Here is a 25285-nt window from a genome sequence, read left to right as displayed (position 1 = left end):
CCTAGATCCTTCATCGAAAAACATTTCCCAAGCCAAATCTTGACAGAGTTCAACATAGGAATGTCATTTCCGATAAGTAATATGTCGTCGACATATAATACTAGAAAAGCAATTTTGCTCCAACTGACCTTCTTGTATACACAAGATTCGTCTGCGTTCTTGATGAAACCAAAGTCACCGACTGCTTCATCAAAACGTATATTCAGGCTCCTTGATACTTGTTTCAATCCGTAGATTGATTTCTTAAGCTTGCATACCTTTTTAGAATTCTTTGGATCCTCAAAACCCTCAGGCTGTGTCATAAACACAGTTTCTGTTAAAATGCCGTTTAAGAAAGCGGTTTTGACATCCATCTGCCATATTTCGTAATCGTAATATGTAGCGATTGCTAACATTATCCGAATAGACTTTAGCATTGCAACTGGTGAAAAGGTTTATCGTAATCCACACCGTGGACTTGCCTGTAACCTTTTGCAACCAATCTAGATTTCAAAACTTCTAGTTTCCCATCCTTGTCTTTTTTCAGTTTGAAAACCCATTTGCGTTCTATGGCTTGGTAGCCATCTGGCAAATCGACCAAATCCCAAACTTGGTTTTCAGATATGGAGTGTAATTCAGATTGCATGGCTTCTTGCCATTGCTTGGAGCTAGGGCTCGTTATAGCTTGTTTGTAAGTCTTAGGTTCATCATTTTCAAGTAATAGAACTTCTTAGCTCTCGTCCGTTAAAATACCTAAGTACCTTTCCGGTTGAGATCTATATCTCTGCGATCTACGTGGGTTTACATTTCTAGATGGTCCTTGATTCTCACCAGGTTCTTGTAAAGATCTCTGAGTTTCATCCTGAATGTCATCTTGAGCATTCTCTAGAGTTTATTGTTCGACTCGAATTTCTTCGAGGTCTACTTTTCTTCCACTTGTCATTTTGGAAATGTGAGCTCTTTCCAAAAAGATACCATCTCGAGCAACAAACACCTTGTTCTCAGATGTATTGTAGAAGTAATACCCCTTTGTTTCCTTTGGATAGCCCACAAGGATACATTTGTCAAATTTTGGTTGAAGTTTGTCTGAAATTAATCGTTTGACGTATACTTTACAACCCCAAATCTTAAGAAAAGACAGATTTGGAGGCTTTCCAAACCATAACTAATATGGAGTCTTTCGACAGCTTTAGACGGGGCTCTATTTATAGTGACTGCAGCTGTGTTTAGTGCATGTCTCCAAAATTCTATTGGAAGTCCGGCCTGACCCATCATTGATCTAACCATGTCTAGCAAGGTTTTATTCCTCCGTTCTGACACACCGTTCCATTGAGGTGTTCCGGGAGGAGTCAATTCTGATAGAATTCCACATTCTTTCAGATGGTCAACAAATTCATAGCTCAGATATTCACCGCCTCTATCAGACCGCAATGCCTTAATCTTCTTGCCTCTGAAATTCCTTAAATTTGTCAAAGGATTCAGACTTATGCTTCATTAGGTAGACATAACCATATCTAGTGAAGTCATCAGTGAAAGTGATAAAGTAGCTGAAACCACCTCTAGCATTTGTACTCATTGGTCCACATACATCTGTATGGATTAAACCCAATAGTTCAGTTACTCTTTCTCCAACTTTAGAGAAAGGTTGCTTTGTCATTTTGCAAAGTAAACATGATTCGCACTTACCATAATCCTCTAAGTCAAATGGTTCTAGAATTCCTTCCTTTTGAAGTCTTTCTATGCGTTTTATGTTTATATGGCCTAATCATTCTTTTTGGCCTTTTTGTTATTTATGTTATAAACTTGTTTGTCGTGATCTAATAAATAAAGTCCATTGACTAATCTAGCAGATCCATAAAACATCTCCTTAAAATAAAACAAGCAACTATTGTCTTTTATTAAAAAGGAAAACCCCTTAGCATCTAAGCAAGAAACAGAAATGATGTTTTTAGTAAGACTTGGAACATGGAAACATTCTTCCAGTTCCAAAACAAGACCAGAGGGCAACGACAAATAATAAGTTCCTACAGCTAATGCAGCAATCCATGCTCCATTTCCCACTCGTAGGTCGACTTCACCCTTGCTTAATCTTCTACTTCTTCTTAGTCCCTGCGAATTGGAACATAAGTGTGAGCCACAACCTGTATCTAATACCCAAGAAGTTGAATTAGCATGTATACAGTCTATAACGAAAATACCTGAAGAAGGAACGACTGTTCCGTTCATCTGATCTTCCTTAAGCTTCAAGCAATCTCTCTTCCAATGCCCCTTCTTCTTGCAGTAGAAGCATTCAGATTCAGAAGTGGGTTGGCTCACCTTCTTCTTTTCAGACTTGGTGCCGCCAGATTGCTTAGTCGGGCTGGCCTTCTTGCCACCTTTCTTAGAATTCCTCTTCTTACCAGATTTCTTGAACTTGCCCCCACGCACCATAAGCACATCTTGCTTATAACTTTTGAGCGTCTTTTAAGCGGTGTTCAGCATACCGTGAAGCTCAGTGAGTGTTTTGTCCAGACTATTCATACTGTAGTTCAGCTTGAACTGATCATACCCGCTATGAAGAGAATGGAGGATGGTGTCTACAGCCATTTCCTGATAGAATTGTTGATCCAGCCGACTCATATTCTCAATGAGTCCAATCATTTTGAGAACATGTGGACTTACGGGCTCGCCTTTCTTAAACTTAGTCTCAAGAATTTGCCTATAAGTCTCGAATCTTTCGACTCGAGCCAGATCTTGGAACATGTTCCTTAACTCATTGTTGATCGTGAAAGCATCTGAGTTGATGAACGTTTTCTGTAGATCTGCACTCATGGTTGCAAGCATTAGACATTTTACATCCTTGTTGGCATCAATCCAACGATTGAGGGCTGCCTGAGTGACCCCGTCGCCTGCGGCTTCGGGCATCGCCTCTTCCAGGACATACTCCTTTTCTTCCTGCATAAGAACTATTTGCAAGTTCCTTTGCCAGTCAAGGAAGTTTTTCCCGTTCAACTTCTCCTTTTCGAGAATTGATCGGATGTTGAATGAATTGTTGTTTGCCATAGTAAAAACTGCAATTGAAAAAGAATAAACAAATAAATAACCATTCACAGTTTCTCTTAATAAACTTAAATTCTAGCATACATGCATGATTTATCATTTATTAAGCATTTTATTCAAATTATATGTGTTCCGGCAGGTGTGAATAAAATGATTCCAAGATCCTTAAATCATTGAAGAATTAAGCACATTATGTATTTAAACTTAATTCTAAAATATTTTAGGTAAACAAAGCCTTTGCTAATAGTCTAGAAACTACTCTTGGTTGATAGGTACGTCTAAGAACTTATTAGGTAAACCTATCTCATTTGCCGCGACATAAAAGGACTCCTTACTTATATCGTTGAGTTTCACCAAAACTAACATGTACTCACGATTATTTGTGTATCTTACCCCTTTAGGATCAGTAAGTAACACCTCGCTTAGGCGGAAAACTATTACTATGATTGATGTAAAGGTTATCCAAGTAAGTGTTATTTTGGCATGGCACCTTTTAACTCAATTTTTAAAGTTTGGAACTTAAGGCTCTTACTATGTTGGTTATATTTTAAGTGAACTAAAATCCTTAATCATGCAACATAATCAAGCCATAATCTCATGCATAATTAAGACATATTTAAAGAAATAAATAACTTAAAGCATGCATAATATATAAATGTGATCTAGTATGGCCCGACTTCATCTTGAAGCTTCAACTTCAAACTCCGTCTTGAAAATGGATTGGAAACTCCGTCTTGAATTTCACCAAGGGAGGCTCCATTTTCTTCAAATAGGATAAGCTATAATTTAAATTAATTACAACTATTTGATGGTACGCAAACCATATTTAAAGCAATAACACTTTGGTACTTTAGACCAATATTACATTCAAATTAATGGTACGCAGACCATATTTTCTATCCTATTTGGGCCATACTACTTACTTTCCATAACCTGCAAAACAGTACATTTACAATATACCATTCACCCATTCATTTATCAATGAATGGCCCACATAGCTGGTAAGTAGAACATATTATGCATCACATAAATATTTGCATCAATTAATCAAGTTTTCCAATAATCTACCAATTATTCAATCCTTATTAATTTTAATCAAGTTGTTTTAAACTTAAAGGAATGTAGACCTAATCAAGAGTTTATGACTAAAACGCTCCCACATAAACCAAGAAATTTACATGCTTTACTAATTTTAAACATAAAATTGTATTTCCTAGTCTAACCGGAAACATACAAATTTAATTAAAATTTAGAGCTCATATAAATTATTATTTGAATCCTTTAATTTATAAATTAATTAATTTAAATTTAATCAAGGTTTTAATTTTAGTAAAATAATTAGTATAAATAAATTTTATAATAATTAAATTATTCAAAATTAAATTCCGAGAAAAAATTAAATTAAGAATTTTAAATTTAATTAAAATCGTTTTTCTAACTGAAAATCCAAATTAAATTAAAACGAATCAATCGGGTCAAGACGAGGCCATGGGCTTGCGCCCATGCCCCATCAAGTCCACGAGGCAGCATCGCCCCACTCGAGTGATAGCACAGCAAGGCACAAGCAACCACGCGTAGACTTTGTAGTGAAAAGCAGGGTAGAGAGCGACCATGTAGACGACCTCAGGGAAACATTCAAAACTCTGCGTCGGTACCAAATGAAACTGAACCCCAAGAAATGTGTGTTTGGAGTGAAATCAGGGAAATTCTTAGGTTTCCCAGTCAGCGAGAGGGGTATAGACGCGAACCCAGACAAGGTAGAGGCAGTACTGATAGGGTGTTTTTCCGTCGTTGATAGATCAACACCTCACCAAACAAAATTTATAAAACCGCTAGACTAACCAACAATATGAACTATAGTGGCAAGTATAGGGATCGTCCCAAAGAAACGGTGGTTATCGATTTTAAATGTCAAGCTAGTTCGAACAAGAATTTGGTTTGAATTATCGCTAAGAAACTAAAACTAACAATTATATATGCGAATTTGAATCAAGAAAGGGAAACGTTAGAGAGTTGGGGATAAGCTAGGGAAATGGGGGGAAATGAACTACTATCTAAATAATCATGAATGATTCAATGACATACCACATAGGGGAAAGAAACCAAATGACGTGCTCGCCACCTCTCGGATGGAGCACGCGAAGCAACCTAGCCTATAGAAGAGCTTTCGCCTAATCCTAAGCTAGATAAACTTGCATATAATAGGAACAATCATTCACTTGCACAAATTAGGCTCACAATGTCTTGCCAAACCTAAATCATACATTCCAATCAAGTCCAATCAATTAACATTTGCAACTACTACTCAACTGGTCATGGAAAATTCTAGCACTAAATTAATTTAATCACATCAATCCAATCATCTATTTCCCCTAATTAAGCCCCTAAATTCTCCCCTTTCCCTAACCTAATTCTACTCACTAATAATTCTACAAATCAAGAAATCCATTAATACTAGGCTAGCAAGCATGAAATTGAAGGAGTAAGAGGAGAGAATCAAGAATTCAATTGCAAACTAAAATCAACAACTAGAGAATTGAGAATTAATGGAATTAAAATCAAAGCAAAAGAAATTCAAGAAGTTGAAGAACAATCAAAGAACTATGACAAAAAATAGCATGAACAAAATACTAAGAACTTGAATTAAATTGCAAGGAAAAGAGAAGAGTTGAAGAAATTACAGATTTGAAGCTTGAAATCAATGAGTTTCTCTCTCTAGAACACTAGCTTGAAGAGCAAAACTTCTAAAACTTCCTAAATTCTATTTCTGAAATTTACTACTTAATAAAAATAATGAAAATTCTATTTATACAAACCCTTAAAAATGAGAAGTTTAAACTCGAAAAGGGAATCCCGCGCAGCCGTGCGAACGGGCTTACCCAGATGCGATCGCATCAGTGCGAGCGAGCTGTGGTTCCGTGCGAGCGAGCTCAGCGACGAATTTTCTTCTTCGATCCGTGCGATCGTGCTCACAAACTGTGCGATCGCACGGGCCTGACTTAGTCGCATTCTCAGAAATCTTCATGTGCTCGCACGGAAATTCAGTGCGAGCCCACCAAAGATCCGTGCGAGCGGGCTCTTCTTCTGTGCGATCGCACGAAATCCCAAATAGTTCCTGCATCGATTTTTCGATTTCGTGCAAACACACAATCTGGGAGCACGAGCGCACGATCCTGCTTGACTTTGGAGACAATTTTGCTGACCCGTGCGAACACACAGAAATTCTGTGCGATCGCACGGACTTAATTCGAGCAATCCTCAAGTCATCATTTCCAACATTTTTACCTGAAAAGTTCATAGATGGAATAAGGGGATAAAAATGCAACAAAACTATACAAAACTATCAAAAGCATAATAAAATTCTATAAAATCCTAGGCCTAGAGCGACATAAATGCCGCTCATCAAACTCCCCCAAGCTAAGCGTTTGCTAGTCCCTAGCAAACCAAGCATGAAACAGGAGAGAATGAGCCATTATTCAAAATCTAAAACTATGAAAATAAGAACTACAAGAATGCACACTAACTCACTTTCGTAGGAATCACGGTTGCATTTAAGCGCATGCAACAAGCTCTTTAAATCCCACAATCGCTCATGGGGGCGAGTGGGATCTCACAAGGGTTTCCAAAGAGACACACCCATAACTCTTCCAAAAATTTGAATCAAGGCAAGACCTAAAATGAAAAACAAACCAAGAAAAGGAAAGAAAAGAAAAAGAAAGAAAAGAAAAAGAAAGAAAGGAAAAGAAAAGAAAAGAAAGAAAAAGAAAAAGAAAAATGAAACTACAAAACTCAAGAAATGGGCCTTTATTATGGAACAAGTGTGATAGAATGCTAACATTACTAACCAAATAAACAAATGCGCACTAACCAATGTCCTAAATCGAGTGAAAGATTCAAGTGTCAAGCAAATAGAACTAAGGGTAAACACTAATCAATTCCCCTTCAACCAAGCATACCGCGTCAAATCTCTAGATCCTATTCACCCTTGAGAGTAGCGTCTCGAGACGCCGCGAAGGCGCCAGAAAATAAGATTAGGCTACCCGACATCTTAGCATGACGATCCCATTCCATAAACTTGACCAAATCCTCCCTCCACCGACAATGACTCAACTCAAAAGGGGCAAGAGGACGTTTTAGGGTGAAACGTAGGCTAGGGTAAGGTGTGGAACAGATTTGGGATTTGGTGCTCATACCTAAAGTGAAGCGCAATGATAGAACTCAACTCAAGCAAATCGAACCAAAAACAAACTCATACCACTTATTTGGGGTACCCCCAAGCTTATTGAACAACTATTCTAAACTACAACTCTTTTTGCACTTGTCTTGATTTGATTATCTCTTTTTTTTGTGTTTCAATTGAAACTTCTCTTAATGCCTTGTTTTTCTCTATTTTTGGTTTTTTTCACAACTTTCCTTTCTCTTTTGCTTTTGCATCATTTATTCACTATATACAACATACTTCCCAAAACTTGCCATTCAATACCAATAACAATCATTCCTCAACTTTCCATAATCACTCATAACCAACAAGCATCATAACACAAAGCTTCACAATCACTTGTAAGGGTGAAAATAAAACAAAGGCTATTAGGCTTGTAATGTGCTCATAAGAAATGAAGGGGAAAGGCTCAAATGGCTAGCAAGGGGGCAAATTCAAACAAAAATATATGGAAAATAGAAAATAAAGTCCTAACTAAAAAGAAAAATAGTCACCGAAAGAAATGCCTCTATCGTCCCCTAAAGTAGTTCGGTCGCGGTCTCGGGAAGGAAATAGTCAAATTCGGGAGATAAGAAAGTCCATGCCAAGGATCCATGCCACTCAATATATGTATATGTGTTTGGGCTAATTTGAACATGAACCTCACATGGGAGAAAATACCACTCTCTCCGGTTTCAAGTCACTAGAGAGATCGAAACCATCTTAACACAAGCCAAGGGTTCAAGACGCATGATACCCAAAGTTCAACCAACTTTCTTGACACCTAGATCCTAGGTTCGACCCAAGACATTGAAAACCGTGCAAATATCTACCAATTAGGAATAAAAACATTCTAACCTACAAGTTCCAATTTTATTTGTCCAAATCAAGAATAATGCCTAAAAAACTAGAAAAGCTTGCCTTGACAAAAGGAAAGGAAAAACAAAGAAAAAGGAAAGAAAAGGAAGAAAAGAAGAAATCACACCAAAAGTAAAACAAAAAGAAACAAAAGAAAAGAAATCAAACTAAAATCAAACTAAAAACAAAGAAGCTACTATATACAAGTGCACATAGGGTATGGTTTCAAAGAAATGAGCATCACAAATAGGCAACCACACAATAAAACTCCCCCCAAGCTAGAATTAGGCCATGTCCTCAAGGCCTAAAACTAACAAGGAGGGGCACAGCTACCCATCCAACCAAATGCCCCATATGCAAGATGCCCATCCCAAAAAATTAAATAGAGTTAGAAGGATATTACCGGATGTGTCGTGGGAGCAAGTCCCGCAAAGAACCGGTAAAAACCGAACAAACTCACCAAAGAATCGACGAACAAGGCATTGGTGGAAAGTGTGAACCCACCGCAATGAAACATACCAAAAACAACTGAAAAAAAACAACCAAGAAAAATGTTAGTAGACAAGGGCCAAATGGCCAAAACAAACCAATAATCTCATCTTATATACAACCACTCAAAGTGGTAAAAACACCAACAACACCAACCATCATCAAAGGGTCCTCATAGCAAACCCCCACTCCGTATTTCTCCCCCAAGCTAATCACAAGCATACCATCACATCTAGATGGGGGAGAAATGGAGTGAACCCTAAGAAGAAGGGCCCAGGGCACGCCCTTTACCCTTCGCATCATGAATCCTCCAATATTCATCCCGCTCAAGACGATGAGCAAGAGCCGCGTCGTCGGCGAGCGGGGTGAAATTGTAGGTGGGGTCCACATCGGGACCCGAAGCGTCGGTATAGGGAGGCCAACCATATTCGGGCCGAAGGGGGTAGTTGCCATGGGGTGGCTCTCCTCGGGGACCATCCCAACCTCCCATATATCCCCTAGGCCACCCGGTGAAATCCTCGGGCCACTCACTAGGCCGATCCACCGGTGGGGTAGTGGGGTACATAGGGTCACCACGGTAGTCACTCCCGCACATCATAGTATAGTCATAGGGCGGAAAGGAGGGGGGAGTGACACCGGGTTGAGAGGGACCCGTCCAATACGGGTAAGTGGGTGTACGCTCCTCATTCCAACTAGGGACGGGCCCTTGTTGGGGAGGGTGATAAGGATAGTTGACATAGGGGGCAAAGTCCCCATTGTCAACATGGAAATCGTACACCCGCCTACCGTAGTAGGACGAGTCAAAATCGGGATAAGAATCTCCCGTGCGGCTCCTTGGAGGAGCAAGAGTGGCCAAGGTACGAGCTTGGTCCTCTTGCCCTTGCAAGATAGCCGCAAGGGTAGATTGCAAGCCATGTAAATCAAAAGGAGAGGAGGAAGATGACATACCACCCTCGTGAGGGGAAGGCTCCGAGATAGGAGGAGGACCACGGGGAGGACGATGAGGAGGAGACTCTGGGGCGGGTTGAGGAGGAGGAAGCCGGGCCTCTTGGGCAATAAACAGAGGATCGCGGGGAAGCAAATACCGCACACGGGGAGTCCAAGAAGTGATGGTGGGATTAGGAAGGATGCACCAATCTCGTTGCTTCACCGTCCAAATATACTTATCATTTTTAGTAGCCTTAATCCACTTGGCATTGGAGAGCGTCCGCAAGTCAACGAACTTCCCTCCGGGAACCGCATCCAATTCCTCTAGGGCGTGCTCATAAGTATCATCGGGGAGTGCCCTCAAGAGAAGAGTGAACATCCCACCAATTAGAATGTCCCCACTAGTTGGTTGTCCATCCCGAATCTCAATTATCCAGGTGATCAAAAGCTGCCCAATATCCAAGATGCCACAATCCTTCTCGGTGGCTAGCCACAAGGCTCCAAGCTCCGGTCTCGACAACGACCCGGTAGCTCCCTTAGCGAAAACCGGTATAGGAGCATGCGGTTCAAGTAACGAATGGCGGGGTGATGAAATGAAGATGACTTCGCCGAAGAGGAAATGAACTTCCTCTCCTCTCCCGTGTGGTCTCCCCACCAAATGTTCTCATCATAGGAGCCCGCATACTCCACCACCGGGTAAGTGACAAGACCCCGATTTGGGTAGATGGTGAAGAAATCATTAATATCTTCATCGGTGAGCTTGTGTTGATTATTGAAAACTTGAAAGTGAAGCTCTACCGACTCTTTCCCATCCTCATAGACCCTTCGCCTCCGAGCCGAGGCAAGAAACTCGAGGGTGACTCTCTTGTATGTCTTAGCATGCATCTTCACAAACTCCTCGAGATCGAGCCCATCAATCAAAGTCTTAAGCTCCTTCTCAATCCCCAAAGTTTGAACGGCCTTCTTGTCATATAACTTTGTCAGGTGGATGTTCTTCTTAGACAATTCCTCAAAGTAAGTCCAAGACCGTTGTTCCGAGAATGCAATCCCGTAAGTTTCGAACTCCGGTGGGGTAGGAGCCTTGCGCTTGTTTAGTTGGGCATTGGGCCCCTTCTTGGAACGTTTTGTCATCATGATGAACTACTAGGGAACAAAAACCTGCACACAAACAAAGAAAACAACCACAATCCAAAAAAAATGGAAAAATTAAGTTAGTAAAGAAAGCTAACAATCTACCACCAAGACTACCGCAAACGAATACCAATGCACCACCCAAGTTCAATGCGAACAAGTATTCTCCAAGCAATACTCATCAACCAAAAATAACAACCCAAGTAGAATTCCATCAACATTTCACCAAAAATCTACCAATAGACTAGACTTTACAAATATTAACAATGTATCATGCATAACAAGTCTAGACTATCAAGGAGTAAACACAAAAACAAACATGCATCTCTAACCATTCAAAATCAAAAATTTCAGAAATTCACCCAAATAATATGAACAATGAAATCAATATGCAAAGAAAATGGAGAAGGAAGGGAAAGAAATCGTCACCCACTAGCAAAGGAGGAAGACAAGATCACCCAAAAGCACACTCCAAAGCTCCAATTGCAACAAAGAATCACAAAATCAAAGTTCACATAAAACCCTAGAAATTGGGGGTTTTTGAAAAATAATCTGAAATTAATGGTTTTAAGGTGAAGGAAGAGGATGAATTTGTGAATGTGATTGATTTGGAGTGAAATGAGTGAGTGAGATTGAGTAGGAAATGGAGGTTGAAGAGTTTGAGTAGAGAGAAGAGTGGAGAGATGGTGAAGAAGTGAGAAAAGAAAGTGAGAAATGAAGAAGAACGGGCGAATTTCTGATAAAACACGATCGCAGAACCGGGTCGCCAGACCCGTGCGAGCGCACGAAATTTCCGTGCGATCGCACGGATCGAGCTCGATCGCACTAATTTCGGACCCGATCGCACTAACTGCTGGGGAGCTACTGATCCATATTTCCAGTTTTGTGCGATCGCATGAATTAGCTGTGCGATCGCACAGAACTGGATAAATGCCTTTTTTTCCTCGCTCGATTAATGCACCCCATCTCATCATTTTCATTTAATAAAAAGAAAACTAAGAAAACAAAAGTTAGTGAACAAAAACAAATTAAGGCTAGAGTTAGGCAACCGGGTTGCCTCCCGGGAAGCGCTCGTTTAACGTCATTAGCTTGACGAATCCCCCCAAAGCTCATGGGGGGACAATAGAGGAAATTAATACACGGGTTGCCTCCTGGTAGCGCTCGTTTAACGTCATTAGCTTGACGGACCCCCCAAAAGTCAAGGGGGGTCGAACACAACAAACCTTGGGTCAACACTAGTCAACAAATCTTGCTTGGCCTCCTTGGGCACAAACAACTTACCCAAATCACCACTTATTGAGTGGGGACCAAATCAAGTCTTCCTAGGCGTAGGATTGCCTAGCTTAGACTTCTTGCTCATACACCTCTTACCATTACATGCGGGAGTGAGTGACCCCACATCATCAAGATCCATCCTGAATGTGTCGGGAATGGTGATGACGTCATCATAGGAATCGCCTAGCACAAAGGAGCTCTCGTGCATATCCTTCTTCACCTTCCTATCAATCTCAAAATCACACTTAAGAACACAAGGATTGTTAGAAGCATTAGCACAAGAATGATTGTGCTCAACACAAGCAAGAGTGTCAACTTTCATACAACTTTTCATCTTAGAGCTACAATGTTCATCAATTGCAAGCTTGAAACTAGCCTTGCCGTCTCCCGCCTTCAAAGTGATAAGGCCACCTTGAACATCGATGAGAGCACCCGCCGTAGCCAGGAATGGCCTCCCTAAAATAATAGGGGTATGGGCGTCCTCGTCGATATCCAAGACAATAAAGTCAACCAGAAAAGTCAACTTCCCTATCACAAGGGGAACATCATCAACCCTACACTACTACAAAATGCGTCATTTTTCGACGCTTTTTTGGCTATTTTTCGACGCTTTCCAGCGTCGAGAAAAATTTTCTCGACGCCCAAAGACAGCGTCGAGAATTTGGCCGTAGAGAATTTCTCGACGCTGCTCGGCGTCGAGAATTTCGACGGTGTATGTCGTCTACAGATTAATTTTGGCGCCTTTCTGCGTCGAGAATCTCGACGGTATTTTATGTAGCTAAATATTTCTTGACGGTCATCTGCGTAGTAATATGTTTTGCTGGCTTACCAATAATTTTTTGCGCGAATCATGTTTTGACACTATATAGCGTCGAGAATTTAATTGATTTTTTTTTAATCATTCATTTTTGCCCAAAGCAAAATCACCCTGAAACTAATTAATTAAAACAAACCAATGTTTTGTAAAAAGAAAAAAAGACTAATTTATACATTTTACTTCGCTTCACACCCAAGTTGAACTTGCAAATTTGGGTAACTTGCAAAATTGGGTAACTTGCAAAGTTGAACTTGCAAAATTGTACAAAAAATAGTTTAATAAAAAAAAGGTAAACCAAACCAGACCAAATATGGTCAGAATGTTGTAATTCATTCATGTAATAAAATGTTTAAAGTACAAAATAGGAGTTTTACACGGATTTATTCAAAATTGACATAATGACTGCTAACTAACTAATTACCAGACATGGTAAAAACTAATATTTTTCTTATTTTGTAAGCTTGAGCTGTCACAATAACCTCCATGGAAAACGTGCTGCAATAGTTTCCATCTCCGTATCATGCAACCAGGATACTCGGGTCTTGATTCACAAATCCACACGATCAGGTACTAGTACCTCCATCTGAGACACTTCTGAAGTGGATAGACAAACAGAACTTGTTGTCTCCAAGTTTTACGCCTGAAGTAAAACAATGCTCAAAAGAAAGGTCCATATCATGAGTATTAAATCTAAGGAAAGACTATAAGAAAATTAAATGCCTATCATATGTTTAATTTTCCTCGTCAAATTCAAATGATAGTTCACAAATAAAAACAAGAGCAGTAACGAACTAACGACATCACCAAAAGTAGCAGATATGAGAACAAAATGTGACAAAGAAAATCAAATACATGCAATTATACGTTATACGAGTGCATCAATTGACAGATTCAAGATAGTAAATTTTCCAATATAATAACCAAAAAATTGATAAAAGGAGGACAAAAGAATGAGACTTGGACTTCTCAGCTAGCTATCGCAAAAAAGCAATGGGGAAATTCAAAACAAAAGCATAATCAAGCTCTAAACATAAAAAATTAGTCATCTTCTTAGAAGCGCATAAGGTTAAAGAGCTTCTTGAATCCCGCCATATCAATAGTGAAACTCGGAAAAGGATGAGAAAGGACAAGAATAATACCCCACCCAAGCATCTTCTCTTCAACCTTTTTAATTTATTTTTCTTATTTTTATCTGTTTGTTTGGGAATAAATCCCTCCCTTGGAAAAAAGGGTATGAAAACACATCAAGAACATGTGGGCCTCAAGCTATCATATTTGTAACTCAGGACCAGGCACTGCCATGAGGTTACAAACAAAGTGGCCGGAAAGGTGCCCGATCTACAGACAATGGGATTTTGAATTGGTATCAGTGGCGGCACTAGTAAGGGTTAAATGGGCTCAACTGAACCCTTTCTAGAAAAGATGCATCTTAGTTGTAAGAGATGAAGAGTTCACAAGACAAAACTAAATAGAGGTATGGTGATTCAGATTATTAACTTCAACAAAGTATTCTATAAAAGCGAAAAAATGTAGGATTAAGTAGGAGTTCAGCTTTATGCTCCCTATAAAATTATAAGAAAATTATGTGCAATGTTCAAAAAGAGGGATACTGTTAAAGAAGATAAGATATCTGTTGTGATGGCTGCAGGAGTTGATTCGAAAAGTGATGATTCAGAAACTGATGTTCTGGTCTGTTCAAGGATGAGGAGCATTATAACCTCATTTCAGATGTTAGTCTTTATATTGTGGTTGTTCTACTAATGTTGCTTGCTTGTTCTCTCTCTCTCTCTCTACATATTTGATTTTACTGCTATCACAATAACTGATTTAGACATATTAGCAAATACTGAAATTATCTAAATAAATTATCACAATACCTGATTGGTTATTGTTCTGATCTGTACAATTTTAAAAAGTTATATTCTATAAAGTTCAGTTTTGTTCTGTTTCTTAAATTAACACATCCATTCTATAAAGTTCTATCAAAAGTGTTCTATTCCGTTTCACAAAGTTCCATGCAAAACAATAAAAGAAAAAAATATGTACAGGCCAACCATTTGCATCTTTCTACTAGTTCAGCATTATAATATACATTCAACCAACTATAATGTTTACATTCTACATGTATAGGACTCATACATGAGACCGTGACTCTCAAAACATTATTAGCAATATAGTTGATAATATTAAGTAAATTAACATATCCATAAGGTTGTGACAAATCCTGAAATATTACGGGTTTTGTTGTAGCGACTTCTTAAAAGTTAAGGGGCTGAGTATCTATTAAGAATTTATAAATGTAGCTAGAATAATCAGACCTATACTCAATCTTCATGAACAATAAGTTCTAGCACAAAATCTAATGTTTTAAGAATGAAAGTTAATTCATATGATTAACTAGATTACACTTTGAGTTAGACTATAATGCAAAACCTTTTGGACCTTTATACTACTAACCAATCAAACATAAAATTTGACAGCAAGTTCAAATTATAATAGGGTGACTGCAATCAGATCCGCACGTACTCAGCCCAACAAAAAAATTCAACAGTAAGAATATATAGAACAGGTCAGAACACAAAATCTTTAACTCGATTATCTAGTGACATACTTATCCACTACATGATTCAAAACATTGCTTGGTAGATTTCAGTCCCAGTTACAACTCTACTAAGCGAAACATTTATAGCTACGATTCCTAAGAGGTCTAAAGATAAGCAGTCATTACCCAAGTGTAGGGCTAAACAAAATCATGTGTCATGAACCAAAATTTCTAGCAGCATTAAAAAACAAGAAGAAATATGTATGTATATTTCCACATGAGGTCCAACTACGTATATAGTACATAGACATGTCGCACTTGATGCTGACTATAAACTACACAAAATGAAAGCAAAACTCAATGCAATAAACCTCGTACATTAGATAATAATAAATGTTCAGATAAAAATGTGAAAATTACAGAAATTTTCAAATATACCTTAGAAGCCCAGATTTCCTCATACTTCCATGCAATTACATAGCACAGACGCCTACAAGCTGCAGTTCTCTCCTTGGAACAACTTTTGCCTACAGAAACTGATCAACAAAGCTAATGGTAAGATAATGTATGTTTTCCGGTACAATTTCTTCCAAAATATCCTAACAATGAAACCTGCTACCTTTTCTGTGCATCACTACATTGAAATAGAGATTAAAGTTGGACATTCAGGCTATCTTACGCAATGCATGTCATGAGTCACATTCCTAAGGCAGAGTATATGGGATTAGATATGTACAACCCAAATATAGTTTTTTCTGTTGAACATAACGAATACTACATGGTAGTAGATTGGGAATGCATTGAATTGCATACTAGTAGTTGACAGAAAACAAAAAGTTTACAACTCAATATAATGATCAATCAAACATTCAGTGAATGATGAAACAAATTGTGACCAACTTTACACCAGGTCTGAACCTCTCAGCTAAAAATTATCAAATATGTGACCAACTTTACATAAAGTCTGAACCTCTCAGCTAAAAAATATGTAATTCGTGTTTCATAGGGACAAAGATCAAATATGTTTGCATTATACTCTTCATTGCCAAGGAGACATTCACGTAAACCATTGAGCCTGTTATTATTGTCATAAAGGAGGAGGGGGGGGGGGGTAACTTGAAAATAATACTGTAACATATTGTGGTTGCATGTTATCTCTTTATATACATTGCAAGGGTGAAGGGGCTTCCTAGATTTGTCCAAGTTAAATCCATTCATCGGTTATTCCTGCTAGACAACTTGAGAAATTAGACAAATGCATTATATTGACACGAGAAAGCAACAAAAATTGGGACACAAGATAACCTCTTTGATTGCACAAGGTTGGGTTATTCAACCACGACAAGGCCATGCAAATATGGAAGACAGGCCAAAACCTAAGGAATAATGAATGCTAAACTTTAGAAAAGATTAGAGTTTTGCAAATTGTATCTCTGTTAGATATATATGCACCTCTGTATGTCAAAGAAGTTCTCACACGCCGTCTCCAAATCTTGGATAACACTGACAGAAGTATGTCTCCAAACTTGGATAGCACTGACAGAGCCAAGGTCGGACCTGAAATAGATTCTGAAGTCAGAGACAAGCCGGATTGTAATTCTTTGTTTCAACTGAAAGAAAAAAAACTAAAAAGTGACGCAAATAAAACATAGCTGCCACATCAGACCAGTAATTTGCAAACAAAAAAAACTCTCCGATTCCGGATATCAAAACCTGTCTTCCCCACTTCGCCACCACTGAATGCTAGTTTTTCACCATTACCCCATGAGACAAAAACAAAGAATAACGGTTTACAATTACTCAATATAATCATCAATCAAACCTTATATAACTTCAACTAGCACAAGAAGCAACCAATTGACCAATAAATTGACAGAAATTCAAAAGGAAATACTAAATGCCTCTTGGCTGCATCCAAAGTCACATACAACTAAAAAAAATAGTTCTAACAATTCTCCTGTATTCTAAAATTATCAATGAAGAATTCCTTAGCAAATACCAAAAAAGAATCAAAAATAAAAATTCTTGTAGTGGAAAATATTGCGATAATAAATAAGGGGTTGGATTATCATAAAAATTATATAAAACAAACTAAAACTTAGATTTTTAATGTTGATTAAAAACCTCAAATTCCAGATTTATTCATATGGATCAATAAACCACCATTGCATTTCTCGAATCACCAAACCCCAACAATAAAAAAAATTTAAAAACGGATTCGAAATTTCTAACAAGAAAGTGAAATTAGACCTAGATTGCTTCACCAACATAGGGAAGAAAAAATAAATTAATGGGAATGTAATTGTGAACTGACCTGAACACCATGAGAGAATTGGGAATCTCTGAAATCATGTTGAACGTTGAACGAGAGGTTGGAACCGAGATCTGAGTCCCACGAACCCTGAAAAAATGGGGGGAAATTAAAATAATTTATGAGCTTTAAATTCAATGAACTTCAAGAAGATAAAAAAGTAAACTTCAAGAGATGAAAAAGAAAAAGAAAGATTGAAAGAGCTTCGAGATGTAGATCTGAAACAGAATTTGATTGGGTTTTGCGGTTTCTAAAATGTGTGAAGGAGAAGATCTAGGTCTAGGGTTTAGGCTGAAATGAAACTCTCTGTTATTGGGAACAGTTTTCTTTTTACAAGTAATTGAGCATGCGGGCTGGGATACTGCCTAAGATAAGTCCACGTGAGAACCACGTGGTTTCTCGACACTCTATGTAGACGAGAAATAGATACGACGGCGAAGCGCGTCGACAAAACACGGAGTACTAAATTTCCAGCCAGCGGTAGTCCACAGCGTCGACCTCATAGTGTCGAGAAACAACGCCAATTGTAGTAGTGCTACCAAAAGGAAACATAACCGAGCGATCGACTAATTGCACGGACATAGGGGTAGGGGTGAGATCGCCAAGACGAAGTTTCTTATAGATATTGAACGGAAAAATACTTACACTCGCCCCCAAATCACATAGAGCGTTGTCAAACCTAAGCTCTTGGATGCTACAAGGAATCGAGAAGCTCTCAGGATCCTTGAGCTTCGGGAGGAAAGGGCTTGAAATTAAAGAACTACAATGCTCCGTTAGGTGCACGGTTTCATTAGTGCCACAAGTCCTTTTGCCGCTCAAAATGTCTCTCATGAACCGATAATAATACGGAATATGCTTGAGCGCCTCGGTGAAAGACAACGACACATATAGCTTTCTAATGGTCTCCCAAAACTTATGAAATTGATCACCAAGCTTTTTACCGGCAAATCTTTGAGGGTAGGGGGGAGGAGGATTTGGGAAAGGAGGAAGAGTAGTCCCCGTCGACTTAACACCATCAACATGAGACTCCTCTTCCGCAATATCATAGTCCAGAGACTCAATCCCTTTAGAATCCTCACCCCTAGAACAAGGTGCATCAACTAGCCTAGCATCATCATCTAGAGTCATCCCACTCCGAGTCACAACCAAGTACATTTATTTAGGTGCTTGACCTTGGGGTGGGAGACTTGTGTGCACTTGTTGCTCTTTAATGGTGCTAGCTAGTTGAGCAAGTTGGGTCTCAATCATCTTCAAGTGAGTGTTGGATTGCTTGAATCCATCCTCAAACTCGACATTCTTCTTTGCTTGCGCCCCCACAAACGACTCCATGAGAGCCTCAAGATTAGACTTGAGAGGCGGGAGTGGTGGAGGTGCATTGCTAACCACTAAGGTTTGATTGATATTGGTTGCCAAAGGTCCTCGGTCCATTGAATCCAGGAGGTGGGATTTGAGATGCACCATAAGGACCTCCCGAGTTCGAAGGATAACCCCCACTAGAGGCACCCCTAAATTTCCCATAAGAGTAGTTGTAACCCCCTCCACCTTGATGGTTGGGATTATAACTACCTTAATTTTATTGGCCTTGATTGCCAAAACCTTGAGTTTGACCATAAGGCGCTTGGCCTTGATAGCCTTGTGCTCTATAGCCACCTCGGTTTTGGCTATCATACCCACTTCCTTGGCCATAGCCTTGTGGGAACCATACATAGGGGGCCCTCTAGCTTGCCTAGCAAAATTTTGATTGTTGGGGTTATCATTCCTAGACCTCTCATTCAAGACGCTATTTTGATACGGTGTTTTTCCGTCGTTGATAGATCAACACCTCACCAAACAAAATTTATAAAACTGCTAGACTAACCAACTATATGAACTATAGTGGCAAGTATAGGGATCGTCCCAAAGAAACGGTGGTTATCGAGTTTAAATGTCAATCTAGTTCGAACAAGAATTTGGTTTGAATTATCGCTAAGAAACTAAAACTAACAATTATATATGCGAATTTGAATCAAGAAAGGGAAACGTTAGGGAGTTGGGGATAGGCTACGGAAATTGGGGGAAATGAACTACTATCTAAATAATCATGAATGATGCAATGACATAGAAAATAGGGGAATGAAACCAAATGACGTGCTCGCCACCTCTCGGATAGAGCACGCGAAGCAACCTAGCCTATAGAAGAGCTTTCGCCTAATCCTAAGCTAGATAAGCTTGCATATAATAGGAACAATCATTCACTTGCACAAATTAGGCTCACAATGTCTTGCCAAACCTAAATCATACATTCCAATCAAGTCCAATCAATTAGCATTTGCAACTACTACCCAATTGGTCATGGAAAATCCTAGCACTAAATCAATTTAATCACATCAATCATTCATTAATCCAATCATCTATTTCCCCTAATTAAGCCCCTAGATTCTCCCCTTTCCCTAACCTAATTCTACTCACTAATCATTCTACAAATCAAGAAATCCATTAATACTAGGCTAGCAAGCATGAAATTGAAGAAGTAAGAGAAGAGAATCAAGAATTCAATTGCAAACTAAAATCAACAACTAGAGAATTGAGAATTAATGGAATTAAAATCAAAGCAAAAGAAATTCAAGAAGTTGAAGAACAATCAAAGAACTATGACAAAAATAGCATGAACAAAATACTAAGAACTTGAATTAAATTGCAAGGAAAAGAGAAGAGTTGAAGAAATTACAGATTTGAAGCTTGAAATCAATGAGTTCTCTCTCTAGAACACTAGCTTGAAGAGCAAAACTTCTAAAACTTCCTAAATTCTATTTCTGAAATTTACTACTTCATAAAAATAATGAAAATTCTATTTATACAAACCCCTAAAAATGAGAAGTTTAAACTCGAAAAGGGAATCCCACGCAGCCGTGCGAACGGGCATACCCAGATGCGATCGCATCAGTGCGAGCGAGCTATGGTTCCGTGCGAGAGACCTCCGCGACGAATTTTCTTTTTCGATCTGTGCGATCGTGCTCACAAACCGTGCGATCGCACGGGCCTGACTTAGCCACATTCTCAGAAATCTTCATGTGCTCGCAGGGAAATTCAGTGCGAGCCCACCAAAAATCCGTGCGAGCGGGCTCTTCTTCTGTGCGATCGCACGAAATCTCAAATAGTTCCTGCATCGATTTTTTGATTTCGTGCGAACACAAATCTGGGAGCACGAGCGCACGACCCTGGTTGACTTTGGAGACAATTTTGCTGACCCGTGCGAACACACAGAAAGTCTTTTCCATCATTTCCAACATTTTTACCTGACAAGTTCATTGATTGAATAAGGGGATAAAAATGCAACAAAACTATACAAAACTATCAAAAAGCATAATAAAATTCTATAAAATCCTAGGCCTAGAGCGACATAAATGCCGCTCATCAAATACTCAATCTGCCTCAACCAAAGATCATCAAGGATGTGCAAAGGCTGACAGGAAGAATGACAGTGCTAACAAGGTTTGTTAGCAAGTCGGCAGACAGGTCGATCCCATTCTTCAACACCCTGAAACAGAATGGGAAATTTAAATGGGGAGAGATCGAAGAAAAAGCTTTTGAGGAGATCAAACATCACCTTCGAACCCTGCCAACAATAGCCAGGCCGGAAGAAGGCGACAAGCTACAATTATACGTATCCCCCTCACCTCAAGCCGTCGTTGCCGTCCTAATCATCGAGAAAGACAAGATCCAGCAGCCGATATACTTCGTTAGCCACGTTCTAAACCTGGAAGAAACAAGATACTCACTGATAGAAAAGCTAGCCTACGCAGTCTTAATAGCAGTCAGAAAGCTCAGACCATACTTTGATGCACACACCATAGAAGTCCTGACAAACTTCCCATTGGAAAAAGCTTTACAGAAAATGGATACAGCTGGGAGACTATTACGATGGGCTATAGAATTGTCAGAATACGACATGGAGTTCCACCCATGTAATGCAATAAAGGCCCAGGCCTTAGCCGACTTCATAGTCGAAGCATCCTACCAGGAGGATGAGAGCAAAAAAGAATCCTGGGAGATTTCATTGGACGGATCAGCCGCACAATCAGGCGCTGGAGGCGGCATTGTCATGACTTCTCCGACGGGAGATAAATTCGAAGATGCAATCAGATTCACTTTCACGGCATCGAACAATGAGGCAGAATACGAGGCAGCTATTACAGGGGTGCAGTTGTCTCTGCTGGCGGACGCCAAGAAAGTAACAATGACAACCGATTCTCAGCTGGTGGCGAACCAATTTTCAGGAGAATACGCAACCAAAGAGCCATCAATGAAGCGTTATCAAGAAAAACTGAAAACACTGATAGCAAGGCTAGAAGCTTTCGAAATCTTACTGGTCCCCAGAGCACTAAACACTGCTGCAGACAGCCTAGCCAAACTGGCTAGCTCGAAAACAATCGAACTCAATAGATCGGTCATGATAGAAATCATGCATAGAAGGAGCACAGAGGAAAAGGGGAAAGTGTTAGGTTATGATACATATGAACAACATAAATCATGCGGAAAAACCTTAATGCCAGGAATCATATTAATTGCACATAATCATATAATTAGTCTAGGATGCATACACTTTGTAGCGTGCCCTCCCTAGCTGCGCCCGAACCGAATAAGAACAAGTCTTTAGGACTCCAAGTGTCGTCCCTCCGAAGAAAGTCCACAACACGTCCTGTTAGGTTATGATACATATGACATTTACATAAATCATGCGGAAACAACCATTAACCCAGGAAACATATTATTTACACATAATCATTTAGCATAGTTTAGATGCATACTCTTTGTTGCGTGCCTTCCCTAGCTGCGCCCGAACCGAACAAGAACAAGTCTTTTAGGACTCCAAGTGTCGTCCCTCCGTAGAAAGTCCACAGCACGTCCGGATCCGCCTTAAGATTGACCAACTAGAATCGCCCTTAAGGTACTCAGAAAATTCGGCACTTTTGGGGCAAGATGGGTTTTAATTTTCTCTCAAAAAACTCACTTTTGAATACTTTGAAACTTGTATATAAATTATGACCCCTAGGCCTTTATTTATAGAGTTATGGAAAAGGAATCGTAATCCTAGTAGGATGCGAATTAATTGGAATTAGAATTCTACATGAATTCTACTTAATCAATTTATCCAATAGGAATAGACATTTAATCATACACTGACTCTTGCAGATTCAGGAATCTCGCATGAGCTCAAACTCACACACACACGGCAGCCACAAGGGCTGCCCACGCATGCGAGCAGCAGCCCACGCAGCGCGGCCCACGCATGCGCGGCCTTGTGCGCGCTGGGCTGTGGCGTGCGTGCTTGCTGGGCGATGGCCTGGCTTCGTGCTGGGCCTTCGTCCGGCAGGCCTCGTCCGATGCTAATTCGTACGATACGCTTCCGATTAAATTTCCATTTCCGGAATCTATTTCCGATACGAACAATATTTAATATTTCCGATTCCGGAATTAATTTCCGTTTCGAACAAATATTTAATATTTCCGTTTCCGGAATTATTTTCCGATTCCGGTAATATTTCCGATTCTGACAATATTTCCGTTTCCGGCAATATTTCCGATTCTGGTAATATTTCCATTTCCAACAATATTTTCCGATACGTACCATGTTTCCGTTTCCGGCAACATCTACGACTTGGATAATATTCATATTTCCGATACGATCCATATTTCCGTTTCCGGCAATATCATCGTTTCCGGAGTATTCATTTCTTGCCTGTGACGATCTTAGCTCCCACTGAAACCAAGATCCGTCGGTTCCGAATATTCATAGATGGAGTATTTAATGCCATTAAATACTTGATCCGTTTACGTACTATTTGTGTGACCCTACGGGTTCAGTCAAGAGTAAGTTGTGGATTAATATCATTAATTCCACTTGAACTGAAGCGGCCTCTAGCTAGGCATTCAGCTCACTTGATCTCACTGAATTATTAACTTGTTAATTAATACTGAACCGCATTTATTAGACTTAACATAGAATGCATACTTGGACCAAGGGCATTATTTCCTTCAGTCTCCCACTTGTCCTTAGGGACAAGTGTGCATTTCCTAATTCCTTTGTCGCTCGATGCTTGCTCTTGAACATAAGGTAAGAGTTGTCATCCTTATTATGTCCAGAGGTGTTCCTCGGTTTCAGAGTTCAACTGATCAAATAAACAGATAATCATAGCCTATGATTCATCCGAGCACGGCCATGCATTTCACAGTTTCTAGCTCTCCGAGTGGCCTTGTACAACTTTTAAGCATCTCATCCCGATTTATGGGAGGACAATCCCAATCTTGCGATCTTGAGATTAGACTTCGTTTGATAGGTGATCACCTGAGCGTTGCCTTTATAGCCTCCTTTTACGGTGCGACGGTTGGTCAACGTCAAAGCAACCAGTTCTCAAACAAGTAATCTCAAATCACTCAGGTATTGAGGATTTAGTGTCTAATAATTTAATGAAATTTACTTATGACAGATTTTCATCTCTTACAGTAAAGTTTCATAGGTCTGTCCGATACTAGTCTTCCCAAAGTAAGTATCTATGCAAATGATTGCGACAATGCCATGTCCACATAGTTCAAGAAACAAAACTACTAGTCATCTTGAATTCTAGTCATCTAGCGTTTTCTATGCGTCCATCTTTATAGAAAACTCCGAACAGGGACCATTTTCAACTTTTGACATTCAAGTTCACTTGATAGACATTTCTTAGTCACAGGACTGGTCCTGACAGTCTATGTTGAATATATCGTCAAATTGAAGGGACTCATCATTTAATAAACCACAAATTAAATGGAAATATGAATTCTAGTCATTTAAATGAATGGTTAACCAATAACGTTTTACAAAGTATTAAACTCTAAAACTTTAAAACATTAAATAAGGACATCAAAGCCATTCTCCAACATGCTTAATTCCCATAGCTGCAGTGTGCGAGTTGTGCTTCGCTTGCTGCAGAGGTTTAGTTAATGGATCTGAGATGTTGTCGTTAGTTCCAATCTTGCTTATCTCGACTTCTTTTCTTTCAACGAACTCTCGCAGAAGGTGAAATCTACGAAGTACATGCTTGACTCTCTGGTGGTGTCTAGGCTCTTTTGCCTGTGCAATAGCTCCGTTATTATCACAATACAGGGCTATTGGTCCTTTAATGGAGGGGACTACACCAAGTTCTCCTATGAACTTCCTTAGCCATATAGCTTCCTTTGCTGCTTCATGTGCAGCAATGTACTCCGCTTCAGTTGTAGAATCCGCAATGGTGCTTTGCTTAGCACTTTTCCAGCTTACTGCTCCTCCGTTGAGGCAGAAGACAAACCCAGACTGTGATCTGAAATCATCTTTGTCGGTTTGGAAACTTGCGTCCGTATAGCCTTTAACAATTAATTCATCATCTCCACCATAGACCAGGAAGTCATCTTTGTGCCTTTTCAGGTACTTCAGAATATTCTTGGCAGCAGTCCAATGCGCCTCTCCTGGGTCTGACTGGTATCTGCTCGTAGCACTGAGTGCGTACGCAACATCCGGGCGTGTACATATCATAGCATACATTATTGAACCAATCAATGATGCATATGGAATCCCATTCATTCGTCTACGCTCATCAAGTGTTTTTGGGCACTGAGTCTTGCTTAGAGTCATTCCATGAGACATGGGTAGGTAGCCTCGCTTGGAGTCCGCCATCTTGAACCTATCAAGCACCTTATTGATATAAGTGCTTTGACTAAGTCCAA

This window comes from Spinacia oleracea, chromosome 5 (assembly GCF_020520425.1).
Source record: "Spinacia oleracea cultivar Varoflay chromosome 5, BTI_SOV_V1, whole genome shotgun sequence".
Lineage (NCBI taxonomy): Eukaryota > Viridiplantae > Streptophyta > Magnoliopsida > Caryophyllales > Amaranthaceae > Spinacia > Spinacia oleracea.
The sequence above is the reverse complement of the archived record's forward strand: the minus strand, read 5'-3'. Positions refer to the sequence as shown.